The sequence below is a fragment of the Thermobia domestica genome, chromosome 8 (assembly GCF_964235325.1).
Source record: "Thermobia domestica chromosome 8, izTheDome1.hap1.1, whole genome shotgun sequence".
Taxonomy (NCBI): domain Eukaryota; kingdom Metazoa; phylum Arthropoda; class Insecta; order Zygentoma; family Lepismatidae; genus Thermobia; species Thermobia domestica.
In genome coordinates this window covers 190,579,748-190,606,510 of record NC_137461.1, presented here as the reverse complement: position 1 = coordinate 190,606,510, position 26,763 = coordinate 190,579,748, and the positions used below count along the sequence as shown (strand labels likewise).

The window sequence follows — 26,763 nt, the reverse complement described above, 5'->3', positions numbered from 1 at the left end:
TCATTTGGGTCTAGAATTTCTAACTGAAGTCCGATTTTCATGCGGTTTGTGGTAAATGATCAAGGAACGTTGGGAAATTTATGGAACTACGTTTACTGGTTTAAATTCATTTGGGGTAATATCGGCCACGCCTCTAGAAAAACAGCAAATATTCGCCACTGTACCGAATTGGAATTAGGTGAGGTGTGGTGTGGAGGTTTGAGTTTCTTCGTTAGATGGAAACCTCGCGACGGTCAATAAGAAACAGGAAACTGGGTCGTTGTATTGAGAATTATGCTGTGCTACTGTATCAATATAATCAGAACACAGTTACCATAATGTACTCTTTGGAGCAAAGTAATTTTATCGTTAAAAAGTTTTTGGAGAACGGAATCTGTTGTTGCTACGCAAAGGGCATTTACACGCAACTTTGCCTCACGTTCTGCCCCAGACAGGAACATAATATGGTCGTTAGTGAATAAATTGCAGGAAACAGGATCGTTTCTGATTAAGACAGGGAAGCATCGGACCCCGCTGGCAGATGTTGTGGAAGATGTCATTTACCGACTCTAAGTCACCTCAGAAATCGCTATTCAACATGTGATTTATGTGTGTTACCACTAACACTTAATTTGTATTCTCACTAACACTTAATTTGTATTCTTCAATTTCGCTTCAAATATACAATATCTCATTCGAACTGTAACGTACAATGGCGAATATTTGCTGTTTTTCTTGTGGCCTGCTCGATATTACCTCGGATGAATTTAAACCAGTAAACATAGTCCCATAAATCCCCTATCCTTCCTTGATGATTTGCAACAAACCGCATGAAAATCGGGCTTCAGTTAGAAATTCTAGAGTCAAATAAAATCTGTGAGTTTTGTAAGAATCACTCTGTATATACATATGTAAGATGCAAAAATATATTGATCAAAAAATCTTAGTGGAAAGGGCAATATAAAGCAGGGTGGTTTTATCAGATAATAATTGTACAAATAGTTGACTTCTTTTCCAATCAGACAGTTTAGTTTTTTTTGCCTTATGTTAAGGTAAACAAGTACTGCAACCCTATTAACTCCTTATTGACTTGTCCTCCCATCAGGCGTAGATACTTTAGTTGAAGCATTTATTTTTATATCTTTGAGTAAGAAATAAACTATGCCATTTTTGAAGACATAAAATTGTGAGAACATTTTTGAAAAATCTACAATTTTCAACTTTACCCGTTCAGTAACCTACATTTTTTTTTTTTTTGAAGTAGAAAATTCTAAGAGGCATCCTCCAACGAATCTTTCTTTACACCTAACATTCCCCACACCGTTTTTTCCGTACACCGAATTTTCCTACACCGAGTTTTCTTACATCGAATTTTCCTGCTCCCCCAATTTAGATATGATATAAGCTTTAGGAAATGGTCCACTTGAAAAGAAACATTGCGTGATACATGATTTATATTAAAACTGTGCAAGTTTATTTTAGCAATTTCACAAATTAAAACTTTGCTAGAGTTATTTTTGTCTTAGTAAGGCAACATCAGTGAATGACCGTTCCATAAAGTCCGCGTTCACTTACCAACACTTTTTTTTTTTCAGACAATTTGGATTTGCAACAGTTTAATGATTCTGTAGAATTTAAATATGTTTGAACAGTCTGGAGAACAGATTAAAATATTAGGTTATGTTAGCGTAGTGTAAGCTTAGTTAAGTGTATGCTAATCTAGTGAAATATACGTCTTCATTATATGTGCTTTTTTCTCATACTAACTTCCTTTTGCGATCTGATCTTTGGTGTCGCCATATAGACCCTAATAGCTTCCAGATCAGCTTCCTGTCGCCAGTTAATAACCTAACTCCGTCCTTCAAAACTCAGTCGTCCGTCTTGCCACTTGTTGGTCCTGTGATTCTGCTCTACCTGTTGAGAAAAGATAACATTACTTTTTTTTTTTTTTTTCAGAAATTTAGCCTTGTGAGTTGGAAAATAAATTTCCTACGACATTTCAAAGTGCTGGACAATTTTTCTACGACATTTTTTAATTTACCCGGTATTATTTTATTATGACTTTACTTACATGGAAATCTGCGTTCGTTACAGTAATAAGACTTAAGAATGGCATGTATTATGATAATTTTTATTATGGCGCGGATGCCTCTAACCTAGAAACTTTCACAATATACACGTATTATACCTTAAAATAGCAAAATATGGCCCAAAATATAACGAAAACAAAAGAGTCCTTGGGGCTCCAATGGTGGGGCAGATGCACTCCTAAGTTATATATACAATAATCAATAATGTGACAGTATACTCAAGGTATATAAAATAACAGGTAGCCCCAGTTCGCGATTAGCGTTCTGATTGGCTCCCTGTCCGTGACGTCATGTGGAGGTATCGGGAAAGATTTTTTCGTTTGCCTGCTTGTTACACTTCATGCTTTATTCGTAAAACTAAATTCAATACATAATTATGATATTCCTTGTCTTTCCAAATACAAATAATGAGTTATTTCTACTTACAGATGAGACAATATAATGTAATAATTATATAAATACCGTCAATAATGATTAATTATCTATACAAATAAAAATGAATATAATGTTTACTCGCTAATTCATTCTAGAGCTTTGGACCGACTTTTATAATTTTTAGTACCGTACATGAGTGACCTGGCCTAACTAACAAGGAAGGGTCACGCAGTGGCTCCGCTGAGATCCGAACGAGACAATTGTGTTTGCATTTGAAATGTTATAACTAGTTGAATCCCAAAGTTATACGTGCCACCGGGAGGAATATCATGAGTTACAACATATTTTGTAATGTAAGAACTACAAAACAAATTACATGGCAGAATAGTTTGAACCGAGTCATTTGTTCGGAAACGGTTGAGTAAGTGGAAAACACGTATCCCACCATTTTTAACGACAACCTTTTTGGGGTAAAAACTTTGTCCCAGGGTCCCCCGGAGGGTCCCAGACGGGGTCCAACTCAAAATTTTCAAATGGCAAGAGGGGTTAAGTGGCACATCATTTGAAAGCTGTTGTAAAATGAAAGAAAATGCAGCAAGTCTCGACTCTTTACAACAACCCTGTGCAAAATGACGGAGGGTCAAAATGTAAACAAAAACTTAATTGAAAAGTCCATGGTCACCCCTATAAATCGGAAATGGTGAGACTTGAAAATAGGAAGGGAGTCTGGCATTATGTTCAAAGTACAACAATTTAAGTGAAAACGTCTTGTCCCAGGGTACCCACAGGGTCCCAGGTGGGGTCCAACTAAAAAGTTTCAAATGGCAAGAGAGGTTAAGAAGCTCATCGTTTGCAAGATCTTGTTAAATGAAAGTAGATGGAGCAAGTCTTGACTTTCTACGACAACCCTGTCCAAAATTGTGGCGGGTCAAAATGTAAATAAAAGCTTAATTGAAAAACTATGGCCACCTTGAATCCAAGATGGCCGCTTAAAACCTATGCCATTCATAACAGTACAAATCTAAATCTCTATTTTTCTCTATTATGCATTTAGAAACACTAGGAAGACTAAAGAACAATTGAATTTCGATTCACTTCAACTATTATTTCATTCGGTAACAACACATATATGGTTTCTTCTTAATGCACGTTCGTCGCGGTTCTCTCGGCATTATTTACTTGAATATAACGAATATGCAATGAACACACAACTATGACTTCCTACTCATAGTAAAAAAAAAAAAAAAAAAAAAAAAAAAAAAAAGTTGAATACTTTCGGGTATTTTTCTAATTTTGTCATACGTAGTTCATACAGAAAGAACTTGCTGCACCAGTAAGTTGGGGGCTCTATTGTAACGTATTCGTAATGGTTACATTTGTATGTCATTCGTTGGTTTGATCTCAATACTTCAAACAATACCAAATAAAAAAAAATCATTTGCAAGATTGGCAAGTAGTACCAAACATATGTAAGTCATTTCAGTATATCGAACTGCGTCAAACTTTGTTGGCTTGGTCACAGTATTCCAAGAAATAACATGTTTATATACAAACTCATTTTTCACGCTGGCAGCCATACTGGATTACAGATTATACTCTTTGATATTTTCTGGGCTATTAACCATAAACGTTCACTTCTCCAACACCAGTGGTGTGAGCTGGATATGCATTCGATACATAGTGCGGCATTTTGAACTCAATATGTCGCGTTTTTGAACATTTTGCATATTTTAGTCACTTACTAATCAACATTAATGCCAAATTTGTTTTCCTAGCTTCAGCAGTTTGGTATGCTTATCCTTTCGATATAGGTTTTAAGCGGCCATCTTGGATTGTTTTCCAATTTGTTTACATTTTGACCCACCGCAATTTTGGACAGGGTTGTCGTAGAAAGTCGAGACGTGCTCCATCTTCTTTCACTTAACAAGAGCTTTCAAACGATGTCCTACCTCTCTTGCCATTTGAAATTTTTTAGTTGGACCCCACCTGGGATCATGTGGGTACCCTGGGACAAGACGTTTTCACTTAAATCGTTATACTTTGAAAATAATACCACACATTCTTTTCTGTTTTCACATTTGTCTCACCATTTCAGATTTATAGGGGTGACCATGGACTTTTCAATTGTTTTTGTTTACACTTTGACCCGTCGCCATTTTGCACAGGGTTGTTGTAGAGAGTCGAGATCTGCTGCATTTTCTTTCATTTTACAACAGCTTTCAAATGATGTGCTACTTAACCCCTCTTGCCATTTGAAAATTTTGAGTTGGACCCCGTCTGGGACCCTGCGGGGGACCCTGGGACAAAGTTTTTTACCCCAAAAAGTTTGTCGTTAAAAATAATGGGATACGTGTTGGCCGAGTTTTCCACTTACCCAACCGTTTCCGAACAAATGACTCGGTTCAAACTATTCTGCCATGTAATTTTTTTGTAGTTCTTACATTACAAAATATCTTGTAACTCATGATATTCCTCCCGGTGGCACGTATAACTTTGGGATTCATCTAGTTGTAGCATTTCAAATGCAAACACAATTGTCTCGCTCGGATCTCAGCGGAGCCACTGCGTGACCCTTCCTTGTAAGATTTTTATCACATTATTTTGATTAAAGGGCGAATCCTAAGGGGTAGAAAATTTGTACCTAAAATACAGTATCTCACGAACCTATCAAGCTGGAAAGATGAAACTCTGTATATAAACTCCTCATTGAACTTAAAGGAAAACATGTCCCATTGTTTTTGAAAATTTCCGTTTTGAGGGGAGAGGGGGCATTTTCTATTCATTGTAACAATGTTCGATTGCTAACTTCTCGACCTTAACCCATTATCAGCCATTGTCCCTTTTTTGGGACGGTTCTTTTTTACTATTTTTGAAAGTGTTTGGAAAGATATTCTTCAAATAGTTCATTTCCTTTCATTTGTTTACAGTCTCTTTTGCATGATACAGAAGTTACTTGCAAACTTTTAATAATACGATGGCCAAGATATGGCGCCACGATATGTCGAATTTGCATTTTTCAGCTGTGCAAACCTTTTTCCGTTTTAGCGTAATATTTGTACCGCATATTCAATGAAATAACGTTTGTTCTATGACAACATGTATCTCAAAGTAATATGATCGTCTGTTATGCAACATAAGTGCATTTAGTTAAATTTCTCATATATTTATTTCAAGCGTCCCAAAATTGGGACATTGGCTGGTTACGTTAGTATTGTTTCCTATGTGAGTTATAGTTTAGTCTTATCCAATATTGGTAATTCTAAAGATAGTATTAGATGCTGATGGTAAGTAACGATGGTTGTATTTCGTAGAACACTGACATTGTATAAGCCTTCCCTCACAGTGGGGAAATTGTGAATTTATTAGAAAAGTAAGATAGTGATGAGATCGACCCCTGCCCTTTGATGAACAGCAATCAGATGGAGAAAGAAACATAACGTGGCTTAATGGACCATAGATTTGATAAAGAAAATGAAATTCTCATTGTGAAACGGAATCATAACGGAGATGAACTAACAAATGCATAAAGATAAGTGCAATATAAGTGTACAAAATCCTTTAGGATAACAATAAAGTAATTTAGAATTGCGTGCATGTAAAACAAATAAGTGTGAAAATGTGTATTCATTTGGAACAATTTCATAAATTTCCCAATTTCAAGGACGTTTGTGAAATACAAATATAAAATGCTTACGTATTCTGCCATTGTCCCAAAAATGGGACGGGTTGTATTTCCTGAACAATATCGGCTATTTCTATTTTAACACTAATTTTGCGTCTTTATATCTCACACAGTTATGAATAAACACATTTTATGACATTAACAACGATACAAGAGTTTTGGCGGGTAATGGGTTAACGATTTTTGGTACTTTAATGCAGCCAGGCCTAACTTAGGATCTTATCATTTTTTTTTTTTTTTTGGCTCGGGATGAGAGAAGATAGGAAGGAAATGACAAATAATCAAATACAGCCGAAATTGGTGTCCAGTCCATTATTTTCAGGGTCACTGAAATGAATAGTGACCAAAACGATACCATTTAAAACCAAATTTATCCTCTTTGGGCGTGGGGAAGGGGTGGTATTATGGATTTTTGTTGTTGCACTTTCATTGAAACGTGAATTCTAAGGGTGGAAAGAGTTCAAATACTTTCCATAAACCAATCCTCTCAATAAGAACATTTCAGGTAGTAAAATACATAAAGCAAACATTATTCAAAATTTCAAAGATTCCGGGTATGTAATAATAAATTAGGTTAGATTGTGTTAGGATAGAAATTTAATTATTATTATTACTAGCAGCGTTCACCCCGCTTCGCTGCGGTCACCCCGGAACGCAATAAACTTTGTTACTTAGATAATTTTTACTTTTTCGCTTTCAAGTGATATGATAAAAACCATAGAAGATTGCAGTAAATGTTAACATTATATCGCCTGTCATTTATGTTAACCCGCCCCGCTTCGCTGCGGTCACCCCCGAACGCAATAAACTTTGTTACTTAGATAATTTTTACTTTTTCGCTTTCAAGTGATATGATAAAAACCATTATAACGCCTGTCATTTATGTTAACCCGCCGAGTGACACGGTCATGCGGGTTGCATATACATACGTTTATTTTTATACCTATGATGAACTAACAAAGGATTTGTACGTAATGGACAACTGAATGGTCAATTATCTCAAGACACTGGTAATTGAAAATTAAAGTGATATGATAAAAACCATCTAGGGTCCAAATCCTAATAACCCCCCAAAAATAAAAGAAATTGGTTCAGCCGTATTAGCGTGATGAGCGGACAAAGGATTTGTACGTTCTCTTTTATATATATAGATTATTATTATTATTGTTGTTGTAAAACCGTAACCTTCCCGCCCATTGTCACTTTCATTTTCCTTTCAACCATGCGCGCCGACTACGTGGGTGCTCCATGGCTCCGGCACCCACATAAATAATCTTGTGGGTGCGCCGCACCCACAAGATTTTTAACTTGAACCTGGGTTTGAACCAGTTTCTCTTGCGTTTAAATCAGTCGTGTTATCAATTTATCCTTATAGTACCGATATATTTTACTTTCTCACAGCACAGGCCTTTATGACATTGTTCATAAAATATTTTAACTTAAAGTAAATCAATCAAACATCGAGGCTTCTCTGAAAACATTTAGGCTAATATGACCTGCCATTGATATGCACCCACATAAATCTTGGAAAGTCTGCGCCATTGCTTTCAACGTACTTAATGTTTTTAATTGGACATCGGCCACTCTGTCGTTCATCTGTTTGCAAAATGGCATTTTCTTCACAAGTGGTGAGAAGACAAGACTTCTTACCACCTCCGCCTCATATTTTGGCCAACATTGAGGGTCAACATTCATTCACATTGCTTGCTTGAACAAAGCGTCTTTGCTTGGGAATGTCATGACACCCGCTTCTGAAAAACAAGAAGTGAGGTACCAAGGAAACAAGATAGGTTTTATCATACTGTAGAGAAAATAACAAGAGATTAACAATAATAAAAAAATAACTTATTATTTTCTCTGTGGTTTTATTGCGCTGGCCTGGAGTCGCGTTGGAGCTCGTAGTTTTTAGAAGGCAATTTTCAGGAAAAAATGGTGGAAATAGTGAATATTTGAATGAAAGGAACTTCATAAAAGTCATCAATCATCAAAAGTTTTAATTGTGCTAAATTACACACAAAATGCACACAGATTGGCATTACACACAAAATGCACAAACAGGCCAAAATTGCACACATTTTGTGCAATTACACACGCATTGACAACGCTGGAAACGACACTCCTGCTAAAACTGCACAACTTCACATTGCTAAAGAACTTGACTTTAAGCACCTTGAAACTCACAAGGAGACTTACGGAAGTGTAACTTACCGATTTGAATGAAACTTTGCATACTTATAGAACGCCGTTAAATAATCGACACGTATTTTTTTTATTTCGGCAATGGAGCGGGTTTAAGGTGGAAAGCAGTCACTTTGAACGTTACGGGTGGCCTCCAAGCATATACAGAAAACAATCATTTAATGTATAAGAAAGCATACTGCCAAGGGAGTTTTAGGACAGCTGATTTAGAATCTGACGTCAAATTTACAAAATTCAAAATCGCAGATTCAATATGGTGATTACATTACAAAATGTTTTCTGGTTTGAAATGCTTTGCAGTTAGCCAATAATAATAATAATAATAATAATAATAATAATAATAATAATAATAATAATAATAATAATAATAATAATAATAATAATTTGTTTATTTGTACTTTACAACCAAAGGCAATTACAAAGTATAAAGTTTATACATCATTATCAAAGGATATGCAACCCAACTCCAAATATGGAACTAGCATTGGTAACACGAAATAGTACTATAAATCTTTTTTTCTCTTTACATATCCTGTACAAAAATATTCTACAATTTATCATTTAATAATTGAAAACACTTTCCGTTAAAGGTCTTAAATTCATACTGAAATAAATCCAATCCCATAGACTCAATTTCGTTACGTGCATCACATAATTTACACAGTGGTGAATTCCTGTTCATATTTATTCTGTTTCCAGGCATATAAAAACATGTCTACCTCTCAGATTTTGCCGAGGACAATAAAATGATAATCTACTTAATAAGAATACGTTATCATCCTTGTTATCAATTAATCTTTTTTAAGATATAGTTCTCGCTGTACAAATCTCCTATTTTCAAGTGACAATAATTTGATTTTTTAAAAAGTTCATCATAAGGAACATAACGAGTTTGAATACTATGTATTTTATACGCTGTATATCTCAATAACTTATTTTGAACTTTCCCTATTTGCTGTTTCCTACACTGATAAAATGGATCCAAACAATAGATGCATAATCTAGTTTCGATCGAACAAATGCATTATACAGCAATAAAATAGTTCCTTGATTTTTAAAATAATGACTTGACCTCTTAATATAACCCAGCATTTTAAAAGCTTGGTTAGTTATTATATTTATATGATGTTTAAATTTCAAATTAATATCAAACCAAACACCTAAATCTCTTATAATTTCCTTTCTTTCTAACGACTGATTTCCAATAGTATATTCAAATATTGTGCGTTTTTTTATTAAGAGTAAAAGTCAATACATAACATTTTGAAATATTCAACTGAAATTTATTTCTCCTACACCACTCATTGAGCCTATTAACATCTGTTTGTAATTTAATACAATCACTTTCCGTGCGGATTTCTTTGTATAATTTGGTATCATCTGCAAATATTAAGCATGAACTATATTGAAACATTTTGGGTATAACATTTATCATAATAAGAAAGAGTAAAGGACCCAAATTCGATCCTTGAGGTACCCCAGAAAGCACTATGAATTCCTTAGATTTAATATTATTTAAAATAACATATTTAATTCTTTCATTCAAATATGAATAAAACAATTTGACAAGTTCTTGCGATATACCAAACGCTCTCAGTTTACTAAGAAGTACCCTATGTTCAACCAAATCAAAAGCACGCTTAAAATCTGTATATACTACATCGTGTGTAGCAAAAGATTGAAAGTGTGTAGCAAAGCCTTCATATTTTAACTTAGTATCAATAATTTTTTCGTCGTTATACTCAAGGACAGATTGATTCATATTAACTTTTGAGCATCTTCTATTAGTTAAGTAATTCCAAAATTCCTTAGGTTCATTAGCAATATTCGCTTCTACCTGATGATTATAATTTTGAAAAGCTAATTGAATGCTACACTTAATTTGTTTCCTAATATCTACAAAGTGCATGTAATAACGCTTTGATTTTTTTTAAATTTACGTCTAATGCGATCCTTTTTCTTTAATTTTTTTATTATTTCAGGAGTGAAGCAAGGCGGGTAGGAATGTTTACTCTTAACCTTTTTTGGTGCGCATTCATCAAGTACCTTTTACAATTCAGAATAAAAATAATTAATACCTTTATCTACATCATTAATTACGTACAAGGAATTCCAATTCTTTTCTTTAAGAAACTGATACAGCTTAGAAAATCACATTTGTTAAAATTATAAATTGCGTCACCAAGTTCGTTATAGATTTTACAGTATTTTAGAAACTGAATACTAATACTCAAACTCGGGTGATGTCTATCTTCTTGGACAAAGCAAACGTCGGATTTGGCAACTTCAATATTAGGTATGTTAGTTAATACTATATCCAAAATTCTATTGTTTACGTTTCTAACAGTATTTAATTGCGAAAAATTCAAAAAGTTCAATTTGTGTAAAATATTAGTTTCCAAATTAGACAAAGTTAAGAAATAATTACCATTCATATATTCTGTTAAGAGCCCAAGATTGAGATCGCCGATGATGAGAACATTATGGGACAATGATAGTTCTTTGAATCTTTCAATATTTCTAAAAAAAAAAAAAAAAATCTAAATAATACTCTTCTTTGCTATAGGGAGGGAAATATATTACACAAACGTATATAAAAGTTGAATTAGATAACTCAATCCTGACCCACAAATCTTCATAGTTCGGTAATTCAAATTCATTTCATCTCTCTGAAGTATAATTATTGTTAACAGTTAAGACCACACCACCCCCATCACGTGTTCCGCAATGTTCCAGATCTCTTTCCTTCCTAAAAACTTGATAAAACTTGTCATTAAACAGTTCAGTGCTAAATATTTCAGCTTGTAACCATGACTCAGTAATAGCCACACAGTCAAAATTATACATAGTTGATCTCAGGTAAAAATCATTAACTTTTGTTTTTAAACCTTAACATTTTGGTAGAATATATCAAATGTGCTATTAACTACTGACATACTACTAGAATAATTTGTAATATCAATAAATAAATAAATAAATAGTGTTGTGAATTATTTTTGAACAAGTATTCGAGCTCTTCTTACACGGCAGAATAGTAAATATTTTCCCATAATGCTATATAGATTCATTAAAAATACTATGTACCAGTCATCATACTTAAATAGATTTAAATAGTATAATATCATTAAAATATTGAAATTACTAATCTTCTTATTATTCTAAATATTATATCTTTCAATTCACTCCACATAATATATTTAATTAAATATGTATATTTAATACACTCTTTAGACATAATTTTCGTTTACTTACTATCATCATCCAAGTATATTACTCAATTAATGGGCAAAGTGCTGTCTCCTTCATTGATGGAATTAGGGAAACCTGGCAAATCATCTTCCGTTTTTATAATCATTACCGGACTACTTTCATTTTTTCTAATTAAGATTTGGCCAGTAGCACTAAACCAACAAAATTTGTGGTGTGTGTTTCTCGCAGCGTTTCTTGCCTTCCAAAAATGTGCTTATTTCTAGGGGACAAATTTACATTCACAAAAATATTTTGATCATCACTCCCAGAAACTAAGTTATTGCTAACCAACCATGTATTTCTTTTACTTAACCATCTATCCCTTACCGATCGTGTCTTGAACTGCACAATTATTACTTTTCTCTTGGTTTTATTAGTACCATTTGGAATTCCGTGTACTACATTTATATCTTGTTCTTCGCAATTTAATCGCAATTTTCCTTCCATGTCAATTACAATTTCTTTCAAATTCTCACCAACACGCTCTTGGATTCCATGAATTTCTATGTTTTTGTTGCGCCCGTATAGGTTAAGATCATTCAATTCTATAGCCTGATGTTTTAGTTAAGTTTTCAACTCTACATTTTTTGCTTTTAATTTCGTGATTTTTTAAATCCCGTCTGACGTTCTTCCTAATTTCTACTTCAAACTATTTAAGTAACTCATCATATTGATTGGACATGAATTGGACACTTGATGTTAGTTGAGCAATCTGAATACACAACTCTTCAAGCTTTGTTCCTATATCTGTAATGCTAATAGGATTACCAATCGTGTTACAAGTAATAGAATCATTAACACACGTTAAAACTACGGTACTCGTGGATATTGCTTCAGTTCTCATAGAATTTTCACTTACATAACAGCGTTTACACTCATTACAAATCGATCTCTTATATTACCTGTTTGTTTCACATCAATATACATTTCCACCGAAATATTATAGCATGATATGTGAAACAATTTATTACAAGTCTTATTTGAGCATTGAAATGCATCATCATAACGGCTAATTTTCGAATTACACCTCGTACAGGATGATATTATAGCTTTATTTAAAGCAGAACTCAGGATTCAAAATGGCGGACAATGAACGTAGTGAATGACTTGACTTCTAGAAACTGGCACCCTACTTACTGGAACAAAACACTGTCTTAATGCAAAAGGAAACAGAACACTGCCTCAAATGTGCCTTTTTTCTTACTTATTGAGATGCTTATGAAGAAATATACATATATACCACACTACACAGTGGTTGTTAATATTGAAAGCAAATAAATGTTATTCATTTATTTTTAAATCTCTTATTCACTTACAAGCACACCAGTGAAGCCATATCTAGCATCTTGGTGCTAGATCTAGTATAATCCACAAGCATTTAGCATCTAGCATCTTGACTTTAGCATCCTGGCCAAATCTAGCATAATTTCATTTTACCCTTTGTTAAAAAGAAAAAGAACGAAAATTTAGATGGTTTAAAGACCGTCGGGAATTATTCTTTTTAGTTGAAGCGATGGTTGGAGCAATGAAACCAGTCAGTATTTCTGCGCTTGTAATTTTTTGTTAAATTCAGAGCAAACGCAAATGTTCAAAAATAGCAAACGTGACTGCAAAACATATTTACTTACCCATAGTTTTGTTACTGCCAACTGACACCTGAATGTGTGATTATCTGAGATGTTTCTGTTCCTTTCAATTTACAACTTGAGAGGGGAGGGATTTGAGCGTCAGGGGACAACTAGTAATACACTAAAAGAAATGCTTCAGGGCTGTGTCGGAAATGGCATGTTGTATATATATATATTAAAATTTTATCCATTCATAAAATATAAATTCGACCATCTTCCCCTATAACGTGCCATTTATCATCATTCCTAACAGCGTCATATTAAATTTGTACATGAATACAGTTAATACACTTCATTAAAATAATGAAGATAAGTAGAGGCGTGTCTTTAAAATTAGTTAGGAAAGATAATTTGAAAATCTGGCATAATTTACAAAAACCTAGCATAATTCAGACCCGTGTTTGGCATCATCGCGAGTCTCGAGTGTGGCAACCCTGAAGCACACTCCACTTTCCTAGCCAGACCTCCAGCGCCAGCAACCAGCCTCAACAGAATGTTTGTTTACAATCTGAAGTCACCAAATTTTCAGTTCTAGGGATCAATCACCAGCTCTATATTGCAACCAAGAACTATTATTATTACCGGTAACACTTCATATTCACCTCACTATCTTCAACAACTAAGAAAACTTAAGAATTCCACTCAAACACAAATATCATACGGAGCTCTTACTCTGCAGATCCTTCTACTCCATAACGACGACGACAATGGCAGGGATTACTGCGAGAAGGTTGCAGACCGATTTGAAACCCCTTTCTGTACTTACTTTAACGGGATGCTTGATTAAATGCGTCTCTGCAGCTCTCACTATTCGAGGTGCGTATTTATGGTGAGTCCCCTCGCCTCTCACTATGTCAGAACTTCATATATCCTCAATTGTTATAATTATGAATTTATTGAGAAAACGTTTTGCAGTAATGATAGGCAATAGCTATGCAAAAATCGCAAAATGCTGCACAATCTTTGAAACAAAATGTTACGGGAGTACATTTTGTACCACGCATACCTAGTAAGATTTACAAATCTGAAAGAAGAAAAGTTAGAGGAGAGGAGACTCGCTTTGAATAAGCACCCGAATAGTGAGAGATGAAGAGAGACTCATTTTAAAATATGCACCCGACTAGTGAGAGGCGAGGGGGCTTACTTTCAATAAGCACCTCGAATAGTAAAAGGCGAGATGACTCACTTTAAATACGAATAGTGAGAGGTGGAGAGATGTACTTTAATCAAGCATCTCTTTAAAATAAGTACAGAAAGGGGTTTCAAATCGGTCTGCAACCTTTTCGCAGTAGTCCCTACCAAGTATGATTGTTCTTGGCTAACTGCAAAGCATTTCAAACCAGAAAACTTTTTTGTAACTGTAATTACCATATTGGATCCGCTATTTTGAATTTTGACGTCAGATTATAAATCAGCTGTCCTAAAAAAAACCCTGACAGTATGTTCTAGAACTACATTAAATGATTGTTTTCTGTTTATGCTTGGAGACCACCCGTAACGTTTAAAGGGTGCTTTCCACCTTAAACCCGCTGCATTGCCGAAATAAAAATAAAATTTGTATCGATTAATTTTCGATTATCTACAAGTATGTAAAGTTTCATTCCAATGGGTGAGTTACACTTCCGTAAATCTCCTTGTCAGCGATGCAAGGTTCTATGATGAAACTCCTTCCAATTTGTAAATATTCCTCATAATATTATCTAATAGTATCAACATTCACTGTAAAGGAAAAGAAATCAGGTCTTATCATAAGCATCAGTGATAATTGCAGGAGTTACCCGGGGGAAATTCTCCCAGAATCATATATCCGATTGTGTTCAATGTAAATACCGATATTTTCACAGTACCACATACATCTTCCGTGTATTAGAAATCTTCCCCAGGGTATGGATGAAAATATTTTCCACCAATTTGCAACAATTAAATTGAATACAGGTATCTGTGTAGGGAAGGAGAAAGCGACAGACAAGCAAAACTGAGGTAGATTTCTTTCTTTTTTTTTTTTTCGAAGTGATTGATGCTACTCCAGGTCAATCGCTTTGAGGTTTCGCAGTGTACAATATTCCTTCAAATCCTTTAACACAAGGCCAAATATTTCTAATATTTCCAAATAACCTCATTGTCAATACTGGCAAATACATTTCCGAGCAATAAGTGAAACTTGCCTAAAATATAACCAAAAATATGCTTTTTATATCACTCTGGGTCCAAATAAGAAATAAACCTAAAACATGATTCAAATATACATTTATAGTATATGACCAATAAAAACAGTATTTTCGTATTGATAAGAGTCAGAAATATGTTTGATTAGAAATGTAAAAATATGTCAAGGTTAAAAATACAGTCTCTCATAGAAATCCTATCCTTAATAATTTTAGATATGAATACCATGTGTTTACTTCCTTTAATGGTAAGAACGTTTTCTCGAAAAGAAAAAAGTGTTTAGAAAGTAAGTGAAAAAATATACTGGCTTGTGGTCACGTGTGGACCCCTGACCTTTTGCCATCTAGTTACTCCTCTCGTAACAGTCTAGATGACAAAGAAAAAATAACTACGGTATTAAGGAATCCGAGTGTTGGTTGCCACAGAAATAAAAGCTTCTCCTATATAGGCCTATTAGAATAGGATGTCCCAATATCCCAAATGGTGTTATCAATACTACAGAAGCATATAGAGCAAACTCTGAGGAGAGTTTCTAAAAATAAATAAATAATATAAAAAATCTGTAGCGGCAAACTTGGACGTCGCCGCTACAGGATATCCACAAAGTTTAATGCCATCTCTTAAATCTCCATAAAAATAACTGGAAATGTTTAAATAAAAAATGCAGAGAGCCGCATTATCTTCTTATGAAGAACATTTTATCGCAGGCGTTATTAAGGGAGCGGGGGCAATGAAGAAACTCAACAATTTTCAGACATTGACGAAAGAACAATTTTTTACAACTTCTATTCTGCCATTTCTTCTATAACAATGCGGAGTGATGTTCATAAACTCTGACGTAAGTATTTGAATCCTCCAGTCGAATGGAAATATTAAAAGATTTCGGAATCTTTTATTTATTTTGAGAGCAAGCATACCAAGAAAACATTTTTATTATCGTGATCATTGCTAGAGGTGATAGATAACTTAGCTTCTTAAATACCAAGATAATCAAGTTACACATATTAAAGAAAAGATTGTGACGGAGTAGCATTAATTAAACCTTAAGGGTAATTGGATAAAAGTTAACAATGATGGGTACAAAGTAGTGTTTGCTTTTTTCACCTATAAATAAAGAAATATAAGAGGCTTTCGTTTCACAATATGAAACTATGGCAGATTCTGAACTATGTATATGAATTGAATACTCAAACTCAAAACTAGTCGTTGCAATAGATTAATAAGATCAAAGATAGAACGTGTTCCTCAGACCCTGAGTCATATCAGAAAGCCATTACTCGCTATCCTTCACTTGTTTTTTCAGTTTAACGTCTTTCAGTTTAACATCCCACGATTATGCCAGTTAGGTTAAGGCAGACGGATGATGAAGGCAAGTGAATGATGGAAGAATTGGTGGAATGAAATTGTGGGAAAAAACGGCAGTACCCCGAGAAAAACCACGGACACTATGTTGTCCACTATGAACTTACTTGGGAAATCGTTAACTTAAACAAAGAGAGAGAGAGAGAGAGAGAGAGAATTAAGAAATATACGGAATAAGTTAGTAAACTATGAAGCAACAGTAAATTGCAGTAAAGAAATTCTATATTCTTCTCAGAAAGGATTGTTATAAGCAGGTCATATATTTACATATAGCAACTTATAGTTCAAAATTATAGTCCTTTGGAAATGATTTGCAAAACAAATCTTAAAGACAGGCTATTATTCACTTGAGTTGGTAGCGAGACCAATACTAACAGTAAGCTCAATATTGTCTCGACTATTGGCAAAACATTAGTGATATTTTCTCTATTCAAAATTCATCCCAATGTTAAGTTATGTAACCGAGAAGATAGCAATGGTAAAATTCGCTATACCGTACCACATGGTATAAAGTTTTTTTTTCTTTGCTTCTTATTATGAAATGGAATGTTCTCTTTCAAATTCCGATTGATGCCACCTTGGCATTCTTGGACAATTTTCAATATTACGTCATATATGACGTCACTGTTTCACGCCTCTAATTTACGTAGTAAACGCTAATGGATGAGTTAAAATCTCAGTAACACAGCAACCATACACAGTAAAAACATATTTTTTGGAAAGATACATGTAGTCAAAACTTTCTACAATTTGGAACATTTTGGTGACCATTCCTGGCATGTGAACAATATAGTGACGTCACAATTTTGGAAAAATATTCATTCGCTTTGATAATTCGCTATGAACAAGGTATTTATACAAATTGGCCCAAATTAAAGCAAATGACAAAGAAAAAATGAAATGAAATCTTTGAGTTTTACGTCCCACGGTTATGCCGGTGAGGCTAAAGGAGACGGTGATGATGAGAGATGAGTGAAATGGTGGAATGAAGAAAGTGGGAAGAAACGGGAGAAACCCGAGAAAACCCACGAGCACGGTGTTTGTCCACCACAAAATTCACTTGGCTGGGGATGGGATCGAACCCGGGACCCCAAGCACCAGAGGTGAACGCTAGTAGTAATCGCGTTACTTTGCCTAACTTTTTGGCCCCTGGGTCCCTGTCTCAGGACCCATGGTCCCTGGCCGGGGTCAATGACCTAGGGGTACCTAGGACCACCCCCTAAAATTTGGCAGGGGTACATAGGACCACCCCCCAGGACCCATGGTCCCTGGCCCGTGTCAATGACCTAGGGGTACTTAGGACCTCCCCTCTAGATTTTGGCAGGGGTACATAGGACCACCCCTTAAATTTTGGAAATTGCCAAATCTAAAAATTTGGTATGGTAGCCTAGGACCATAGTATGTACCTCTATCAGTATTGGGTGTCTATGTCGTTCCCTTTCATGAGTAAAAAATTGCCAAAAATTCAAATTTCGGGGTGTTTTTTGACCTAATTTATCCCCTTTGATGAGGTATTATTACCCTATATGGTTATATGTGCATATACAGGGATTCATTACCTTTCATAAGACATGGGTATATTGCTGCACCCCTTGAAATTTTTGGGAGGTGTACCTTGGCCCACCCCTTCAATTTTGGAAATTGCCCAATTTAAACATTTTGGTACAATAGTATGTATTACTATAAATTTGGGTGGTCCACTTCGTTCCCTTTTTAGGGGTACAAAATTGCCAAATTTTTAGTACAACCACATGTTTGGTTTTTTTGGCTCATTTTATTCCCTTGGATGAGGTCCTATTACCTTATATAGTTATATGGGTGTATACAGGTGTTTATTTCCTATTGTAAGACATAGGAACATTTGTGCATCCCTTTAAAAATTTGGCAGGGGTGCCTTGGCCCACCCCTTAAATTTTGGAAATTGCCCAATTTAAACATTTGGTATAATAGTATAGAACCCTAATATAGATCACTATAAATTTCGGTGGTCTACCTCGTTCCCTTTTAGGGGTACAAAATTGCCAAAATATAAACGTAAGCATTACGTTGTACCACGTGTTTGGTTTTTGACCTAATTCATTTCCTTGGATGAGATCCTATTACCTTATATGGTTATATGGCCATGTATAGGAGTCCATTCCCTATTATGAAACATAAGTACATATGTGCACCCCCGGGAATGGTACCTTGGCCCGCCCCTTAAGTTTTAGAAATTGCCAAATTTAAACATTTGGTATCATAGTACTGGACCCTAATATATATTACTACAAAATTTGGGTGGTCCACCTCGTTCCCTTTTAGGGGGCATTTTGTTCCGCTTTAGGAGTGAACCTTGCAATCGTCCCGAGTTTGATTCTTGGAAATGTTGAGTTTAACGTCCCCGCGAAAACGGTGAGAAATGATAGGACGAAACAGGAACTTACTTGACTGAGGATTGAAGCAGGGACCTCATACAGTAGAGACAAGCACTGAGCCATCGTACACGTGTGTTGATTACTATGCAATGGTCCCGAGTTTGATTCTAGGTGTTAGTTTCAGGAAATGTTAACGTTCCCTTGAAACGATGATGAGAAATGAGAAAACATCATAAACTTACTTGCTTGCGGATTGAAGCAGAGACCTCACACATCAGAAATAAGAGCTGAGTCACCATGGCCCATTGAGAAGTTCAGTTTGTTGATTACTATGTCATGGTCCCGAGTTCGATTTTTGTGTTAGTTTAAGAAATGTTGAGTTTAACGTCCCCTTGAAACGATGATGAAAAAATGATAGGAGGAAACATGAACTTACTTCGTTGTGGATTGAAGCGCTGAGCCGCCGTACTCCATTCAGTGCGAACAGTTTCGCGTATGAAAAGAAGACGAGCAGATTATGTTACATTACACATTTCAGTGCGAGCAGTTTATACTAGGTTTATGTTTCATATAGAAAGATAGAAGATCTGCGTTGTCATCTTTTTTACTTCGTGTGCAACTTTGACCTTGAAGAAAACCTTGTTGACTCAGTGCAAAGCATTGACGTATACACATAATCTTATTGTTTAGTTGGCTGTATTTAGAGATGAATCAGACATGTAAGGTTGCTGGTTCGAATCTAGTTGTGTTCGCTGTAACTCAGGGTCTGAGCGATACTTACCGAAATTTTTCCAGTGTTGCCAACACTATCAGAATGAATCAATTCATTTAGTCGGAGCAGTTTCGTGACGAAAACTGATTTTTGTTTTGCACACAAAAATTTTTCTGAAACAGAATTTTGTTTGTACATAAAAATTTTTCTGAAACAGAATTTTGTTTGTACATAAAAATTTTTCTGAAACAGTTTTTGTTTTGTACACACAAAAAATTTCTGAAACAGAATTTTGTTTTCGTACACAAAAAATTTTTCTGAAAACATTTTTTTTTTCGTACACAAAAATTTTCTGAATCAGTTTTTTTTTCGTACACTAAAAATTTTCTGAAACAAAAATTTAGTTTGATTTTTTTTTCGTAAAACATTGATTTATTTTACCGGTAAACTGATTCAGAAAAAGAAATTGAAATCGCAGTACAGGAAAAAGAATTTGATTTTAGGATGTGAAATAAAAAACACAGAATCATGTTTTTGTACATTTATTTTTAGCATGTGAAAATGAATACAGAATTTCTTTTTTTCTTCAAAGGAAGACGTGTCCGTGACGGGTACAAATTCTGTAAAGAGAAAATAAAACATATGAATATACATGGTAATATTTATTTTGTTTCCTGTGAAAGAAGAAAAACAGATTATTAACATCGAACTAACTGATCAAGAGAGAGTGAGGTGAGAAAAGAAACGCAAATGTGACGTACCTGAATTCCTTTTTTTTTTCTCCACGGGTTTCTGCAAGGTGATGTCATCTGAGTTTTGTTTCCGCTGTGGCCTCGTTGAAGCATGTCCCGTGTTGCGTTGATTCTTTGCCCCGTCTTTGGGAGGTGATGTTGGTGGGATTAGGGGAAAATATGGCTGTTATTCTGTTCTGGCTTTTTTATACCCATAGGGCAATGTCTCGTATGTGTCTGGTATTAATCGGCGTTTTTTATAGTTGAAACTGTACTTCTTTTCTTCAGGTTTTGTGACAAGATGATGATCGTGGGTTCTGTAAATTTTGTGCGGCGTGCTAATGGAGATTTTTTCATTCGATTGATTTATGATCATTTGCTCCAGACTGTTAAAATTTAGCTTTTGACTTGCAGTATAATTGAGTGTGAATCCACGAATTTTGCATACATAACTGGTTGATTTCGTGTCGGGGTTGTAGATTTCCAAGGCGTACTGTTTTGGGCCACCAGACACGAATTTTTTAATGTATGCTTTTGGTCCAATTGATTCCAGTTCATTTGACATTGAACCAAGAAATACTTCTGGTTCTATTGTGGGCTGTGATGGTCGCTGCGTGAATATTACGGAATCTGTATCGAAATATAGTACTCTTTCTTGCAGCAGTTCTAAATATTTGTAGAGTTCCAGACGAGCTTGACACGTTGTAAATGCTCCAAGGACAACATTAGCATTGTGATTTTGTACTGGAACATCATCTTCATACTGCCAATAAAGGTATAACATCGAATCGTTAACAGGTAAAATTTGGTTGACTTTTATATCTGGAGCAGTTAATTTCTGATACAGTTCTTTGGGGTCGTTAATGATGGTCGTTTGGCTGAAATTGTCTCTTATAGCGAGTCGTCCCCAGAAGGCATTCAAACAGAGTTTTGCAAGACTACGACGTGCTGAATTTGTCATTATATTTGCTGCATCTAAAGTTATGCCTTCCCGTTGTTGTACCACTTGAATATACTGCTGCTTTTCTTCTTCGGTGACGCAATTGGCAGGCCATCCAGAAGCTTCCAGCTTAGATTTCAAAAATGTGTTAATGTATTCGCTGAATAATCCACCAGTCTTGGTTTCTGGATCATATACGGTGATGTCGTAATCCCAAATTTCGTAAATTTCAATGACTTGATACCCAAGTTCAATGGCTTTTTGAATTTCATAGGACACCCACGTTCCTGTTAGACTTCGTTCACTGTCCGAATGTGTACATTCAGAATCTTGATTTAATGCTGTGGCACAGGCAGCACAAAGTGGAAACAACAACTTCTTATTTGAGCGAAATGGCAGTACTGGATGAAACACATTTCTGCTAGGCAAAATCTTCAACTTGACTAATCCGTTGACATCTTGAATGTCGGGCATTTCTGGATCTCCCTGTAGATGTATTCGTGGATGCCCTATTGGATACCGTCCACATTTATTCACATAAGGATACAGGGAAACAATATCCAAGAATTTTATTTCTTCGCCTTCATTTTCATTTGCGACGTGGTACAATTTAATGGCATTAACACGACCACCATAGAAGCTGTCTCTTGGATTTAATGGTGTCTTATTAATATAAGGATGTGTGCTTAAAGAAGAGGCCAATGCTGGATTGGATTTTAACACTTGACGAAATTCACATTCCCACATTTCATGTACTTTATATCCCATGGATCGTAATAACTTCATTTTACGCTGTGTTCTCTCGTAGCGATAGTTCATCGTTTCTTCGGAGTTGTCATAAATGGGCTGATCACGGTCTGTAGGGACACATAGAGGACAGCCATGATAAAAACAGCCGGCATGCTCATACACGTGTTCCTCTTTAGTGTCGGGATCTTTGTAGTAGCCGTCCAGATGAAAACCAGCAACATAAACTTCTTTTCCTCTCGCAGCATGTAGAATTGGATGGCCCTCTTTTTCCTCCATGTAGGCAAGCCACTGCAAAGCAATCCGTGACTGATTGTTTCTGTGACGGTATCCTCGTGCAGGAAGAATGCTAATAGTATTGGGTTTTAAGAAATTTCGTCCAAATACTAAATTGTACGCACTCGCCAAAGTGATAGTCTCCAGGAAAGGATTGACGTGAGTTTCTTGTTCAAAAGTGGTCATGAAAGATATACAAGCCAATCGAAGTACGTTGACGTCCTGGACACAATAGTTCACCAATTCTTCTTGGAAAATAAACGTATCGTTCTGGTGTTCGTTGTACCATGTCATGAATTTCTCTCGTTCATCCACTTTCATTTCATCTGCACCATAATAATGGATGTCCGGTAATTTTCCCACATACGTTTGATTTGCAGCAGTATTAAAAAAGTGTGGAAAATATCCCTTGGTCGCGGGTAAATGAAATGCCTTGGATAATTTACTTAAAGCCATTGGCATGAAATTTAAAGAGTCAATAAACGATAAGTGATTCACTTTCATGCTTAAAATTTTTGCTCCGTTCAAGATCAAAGTAGGTTTCAATTCATGTTCTTCCACTAAAGATTTAAGAATAAAATGACCATCATATCCCTTACAGTTATGTGCCAAAGATACAATAAGTTTGATGTTGGGTCGTGGTTGACGTAAATACGCAAGAAAGGCATTGATCGGATCATCTTGAAAAATATGTTCTCGCTGTCCACAAACTTCACACGGATGATGTATATCTTCATCTTGAACACAGTTGTAACATACTTGTTGGGCCACCAGTAAATTGGGCTTATGAATGAATGTGTCTTCATCGAAGAAAGTATCCTGTGTGGCTTCGATATCATAGAAGACAATCATAGCCTTCTTGGCATGTAACACTGATGGAACTCCAGGTTTTAATTGAGTCGTATCAGGCTTCATGTAGCATTGGTGGGTAGACGTAACGTGTTTATGGCACACATTACAAAAATAATCAGTACAATCATGTTTTCTTTCCCCTGTATGGACAAACGAATAAATGCGTAGACATTTGGCACACTGTTTCACCATCTTGCATATTGGTTGGCCCTTATGATATGGTACAGTCAGATGATTTGTATAACATGTTTCACCATAAAATTCACGATTGCATTCTGAACACTGCTTCTCCGTATTGGTCTTACTACATGGCGGTTTCTGCAAACATTTTTCACACATGGCCGAACAGTTCTTGACGTGTGCAGTACGATGATCATATTTTTTGTGGCATGCTACACAATAATACACAGTAGAGAAAACGGCCGTTAATGATGTGATGATGTCATAATGTGAATTGATGCACATTAAATTGATTGGAATTTTGTCTTCGCCACCAGGCCCTTCATACAGAATATCTTCTCCGGAAAAGCTAGTGTATACGGTAAGTTTATAATTTGTCAAGTAGCGTTGCAATTGTCGTAATTCTTCCACGGATCCCCCATGGTCTAAATTCACTGATGATCTGGACAAAAGTTCATGTACGGCTGGAATAACAACACACTTGCTCTGGTTGTGATATTGTCTGTACAGTTTCTTGTTCGTATCCTTATATTTCTTTAGGCCAATAGCAATCACAATTGCATACGCTAAACATTTCTTGTCGGTGTTTTTTACTCGTAGAATGCCTTTCTTGCACTTTAATAATTCGTCGTTTGATAAAAGACCTCGACGCAACAATCCAAATCCACGGGGCACATCCACATGATGAAAATGGACAATGAACGGTTCGTTCATGAGAAAACTATCGTTACTTTGAAGGATGCGATCAAAGGATGCCCATAAAGTCTCCAGTGTCAAATTACTTGCATGCCGGAAAGATAGATAAAACGGTTTGTTCTTCTCATCGTGGGATAAAATCGATAATCCAACCATCGATGATTCGTCGACGTTTTCCAATAAGTAATCCAACATCTGTTGAAAGGAGGTCTGAACCCACTCCACAATATCGGTGCCACTGGTCGGAGCATTAATTTGAATTTCCAGCATTCGTCCTTCAAGATTAAAACGCCGATAATGTCTATTGATTTCTCGCAAGACAGTAAAGCCAGAAGTAGCCATATTCAAATAGGGAAAAAGGTAAGGTAAGCAAAAAAGGAATAGGCAAAGAAAACAAATATCTAAAACGAAAAGAGAAAAAAAAGCACGAATTAAAATTGAATTCAGAGATCACTACATTATCAAAATGACTACACGATCAATCCTAAAAGAATGATCATATCTCAAATAGTTCTACTACTGAAACGTTTTATTGTCGTCATACTGGAAATCAAACCCGGACCAACATCAACATGTAAATGACCTAAGTTTCTGTAGTGATAAAAAGAATGAATGAAATTGTTTTTCTAACTGTGCTGAAAGAATCATTGTAGTAAGCATTTTTCCTCTGACACTGAACTTTAAAACGTATGACGAACATGAAACGAAAACAAAATCTCATGCGCTTGCTTTTTTTTTTCGAGCTAAGACAAGAAAGACTCGAATTCGTTTCTCGGCGGGAGATCAGATCCCACATTAAACTGCAAGTCCACGTCTCACGTTGTAGGGAACAAATTCGTGCGTAGTTTCTTTGTTTACTTTCAGAAACTGAGCTAAGTGATTAGCGTTACGCAACTCTGGCCCGGGTTCAACACCCAGTATGCGCTCAAATTCAACATTAAGCTGTATTCCTAGCACCCCACTACTGAAGGGACGCTAAACCAAAATCAACAATTTTCTCGTGCTTACTTCTAATGTGTGGGATTCCTAATTCGATCCCCGGTCAAGTAAGTGAGGGTTATTCTTCCATTTGCTAAATAATTCATGCTAAAATAAAAAAAACAGTGATAACAATGTTATCCTCATGCAAAAACACTCCATTGATATTAAGAAACGCGGTTGATACTTACCTCAAATTCAAGGAACGGAGTAAAGTCACGCTGTCACTAGAGGTACACCTACGTTCATTCAAGATCTTCGTGGAAGTAGGATTTGAAAATGAAATTAAGAATTTTATTTAGGTCTGAAACGTGTTCAACTATAAAGTGACAACACTATCAGCCAATCAGAAACGAGGAAATGAATCAATGACATCACGGAGAACCAATGAAAACACAGCTTTCATCATGTATCATGAGCCGAAACGTGATGTAAGAAGCAATCTGATTGGTTGTGACATTATTCACGTTTTTTCTCCTTACACATCAATCGTTATGACATCTAGTATCGCAATTTTGATAATGACATCATACCGTTGACTCGTTAGTTTCTTACGACATTCAAATTACCACATCTAAAATGTGATTCATTTTTCTTAAACTTGATTGAAAAAATGTAACACTCATCGATATGTTACGAAACTGTCTTTGACATAAATGTAAAGTTGAGCTTTAAAAGTCCGTCAGCTGAGAAAAAAATGCTGATGTAGTATAAGCAGATTCTGCAATTTCACAATAACAAGCTTCTATGCGTAACAACGAGCAGAAATTGTAGTAATGTAACATAATCTGTTCATGTTCTTTTCATACGCAAAACTGCTCGCACTGAAGTTGGCATGATGGCTCAGCGTTTTTTTTCTGATGTGTGAGGTCTCTGCTTCAATCCGCAAGCAAGTAAGTTTATGATGTTTTCTCATTTCATCGTTTCAAGGGAACGTTAACATTTCCTGAAACTAACACCTAGAATCAAACTCGGGACCATTGCATAGTAATCAACACACGTGTACGATGGCTCAGTGCTTGTCTCTACTGTATGAGGTCCCTGCTTCAATCCTCAGTCAAGTAAGTTCCTGTTTCGTCCTATCATTTCTCACCGTTTTCGCGGGGACGTTAAACTCAACATTTCCAAGAATCAAACTCGGGACGATTGCAAGGTTCACTCCTAAAGCGGAACAAAATGCCCCCTAAAAGGGAACGAGGTGGACCACCCAAATTTTGTAGTAATATATATTAGGGTTCAGTACTATGATACCAAATGTTTAAATTTGGCAATTTCTAAAACTTAAGGGGCGGGCCAAGGTACCATTCCCGGGGGTGCACATATGTACTTATGTTTCATAATAGGGAATGGACTCCTATACATGGCCATATAACCATATAAGGTAATAGGATCTCATCCAAGGAAATGAATTAGGTCAAAAACCAAACACGTGGTACAACGTAATGCTTACGTTTATATTTTGGCAATTTTGTACCCCTAAAAGGGAACGAGGTAGACCACCGAAATTTATAGTGATCTATATTAGGGTTCTATACTATTATACCAAATGTTTAAATTGGGCAATTTC

At 35.6% G+C, this 26,763-nt stretch overlaps 1 protein-coding gene across 2 annotated transcripts in view; it reads left to right on the top strand.

The window, feature by feature from the left end:
• The window catches only part of CAHbeta (carbonic anhydrase beta), a 197,355-nt gene that overhangs the window by 85,572 nt on the left and 85,020 nt on the right, over positions 1–26,763 (top strand). The gene's annotated exons all lie outside the window — the stretch shown is intronic.